This window comes from Chiloscyllium plagiosum, chromosome 41 (genome assembly GCF_004010195.1).
Source record: "Chiloscyllium plagiosum isolate BGI_BamShark_2017 chromosome 41, ASM401019v2, whole genome shotgun sequence".
Lineage (NCBI taxonomy): Eukaryota > Metazoa > Chordata > Chondrichthyes > Orectolobiformes > Hemiscylliidae > Chiloscyllium > Chiloscyllium plagiosum.
In genome coordinates this window covers 4,323,120-4,325,614 of record NC_057750.1, presented here as the reverse complement: position 1 = coordinate 4,325,614, position 2,495 = coordinate 4,323,120, and positions in this window count along the sequence as shown.

Genomic DNA, 2,495 nt, shown 5'->3' with positions numbered 1-2,495 from the left:
GTGAGGGTGTGGGGGTAGTGGGCGAGGGGAGCTGGTTTGGAGCAAGTTCAGATTGGGACAATGTTCGAGGCACTCAGGTGTATATGTTGGGGGGGAAGGCAGTGGCTTGAACATCGAGTCTCAGAATAAATCAGTCTTTAGGCTATCAAGGATGAGAGTTATAGGAGCAGATGGACTGAGGCAGCAACTGAGACAGAACTAACAGAAAAAAAAACAAAGTGTTGTTTCAAATCCCTTCTTGCCTTTTGCCCGTTCCCCTCCTCCAGAGTGTTTTAAATTGATGCAGGTCATGTTACATCACTGTGTTATTAATTTACAATTTGTACATTGAGCTCTTGTGAACCAGGATGCTGAGAGATTAAGTTGTTTTGAACCAACCTTGTTACTGCATCTGAAACTGGCTAGTTCTCGCTCACTGTTTGCTCCTGCGTGCTATTTCCCTGCAATGTGGTACGTATCAGCTGTTAACTCACTGATGTCCCTTTGTATTCATGCAGGATGAATGGCAAGTACACCTTTAAAGAAACATTTTCGATCCGTTAGAGTGTACTGTTTCAGAGAGAGTTGGAGAAATCTCCCAGTGCTTCCTTACTTGATCCTTTCCAAATAGGTCAGGTAAAGTCAGTGTGAAAGCTGTTCTCTTATTAGAGAGACACAGCTGCTGCTGGTGGTTAAACCTGAGGGTCACCACACCTCAGGCAAGCAGAGTCCTTTGTGCCAATGCAGGAGTTGAACCCAGACAGTTGGAGTGACTGCGCATCACAAACCAGCCCAATGTGAGTTATCCTCATTGCCAGACCTGATTTGCTTTCCTTGCAAGTCCCAACAGAGCCAAATTAATTCACCACAAGTTGTTGGATTTCAATTGACCTCAATCATCTCTCTCGTGGGTTTCTTCACATTAAGAATAAAAACAGAAATTGTTGGAGAAACTCAGCAGGTCTGGCAGCATCCATGGAGAGAGAGAAACAAGAGCTAACAGATGACGCTTCTTTGGAATTCAATACAGACATTTATCACTGTTCAGAAGGAACAGTAAATGTAAAACTCATGTTTCTGATGCTGCCAGATCTGCTGAGTTTCTCCGGCACTTTCTGTTTTTGTTTCAGGTTTACAGCCTCTGCAGTATTTTACTTCAGTGTGAGTGTGCTTCACATTGCAAGGAAAGATCCCAATGAAACGGGCAAATCCGACACACACCAGTCTGATACGTCTCATATACTCAGACTCCAATGTGACCAGTACATTCATTTCCCATGCAATCCTGTTTTCATCCTCTGTCTGAGGAATGTCAGAGATATTCCAGCGATTCCCAACTTCCAAACATTGCCCCATCCCATTGCACTGATCCTTCCTTGGATCCTGACCAGCTTTGGATCCACTGATCCCGTTATATCGGTATGACGCTCGATTCCTACACTTCATCTTCACTGGGCTTTTGCAGTGTGAGGTCATAGTATTACAGAGATGTACAGCACAGAAACAGACCCTTCAAGTCCAACTCGTCCATACCAAACAGATATCCTAAATTAATCCAGTCCCAATTTGCCAGCACTTGGTCCATATTCCTCTAAACCCTTTCTATCCATGTACCCATCCAGATGCCTTTTAAATGCTGTAATTGTACCAGCCTCCACCACTTCATCTGGAAGCTCATTCCATACACGCGCCACCCTCTGCGTGAAAATGTTTATCCTCAGGTCCCTTTTAGATCATTCCCCTCTCACCTTAAACCTATGCCCTCTAGTTTTGGACTCCCCCCTCCCAGGAAAAAAAAGCCTTGCTATCTACCCTATCCATGCCCCTCATGATTTTATAAACCTCTATAAGGTCACCCCTCAGCCTCTGACAGTCCAGGGAAAACAGCCCCAGCCTGTTCAATCTCTCCCTATCACGCAAAACCTCCAACTCTGGCAACATCCTTGTAAATCTTCGATGAACCCTTTCAAATTTCACAACTAGCTACGGTCCCGATGTTGGCTCCACTCAGAGAGAGGAGTCTGGTGCTGTGCCACATCTGGCTTTGGTTTTCTGTCATGTCCAGACGTTGGGAATCAGACATGTTTGAGGCTCTGTAACTGATTTGAGGTGGGGGACCTTCACAGATGGTCACTCCAATGGTTTGAGAGGTTTTTTTAAAGGTTTCGTGGGATGTCGGTGTCACAGGGTGAGGCCAGTATTTGTTGCTGTCCCTGATCGCCCCTTGAACTGTACGTCTTACTCAAGCTTTTTCAGGGGGCAGTTCAGAGACAACCATGTCTCTGTGGATCTGGAGTCACGTACAGATCAGACCGGGTAAGGACGGCAGATTTCCGTGCCTCAAGGACTTTAGTGAACCAGATGGGTTTTTACAACAATTCATGATCACCATCACTGAGACTAATTTTCAATTCCAGAGTTTATCAATTGAACTTAAATTCCACCATCAGCAGATTTGGAATTGGAAGCCGTATTTCCAGGGAATCACCTTAGATGGTTAGTTTAGTGATTGATTG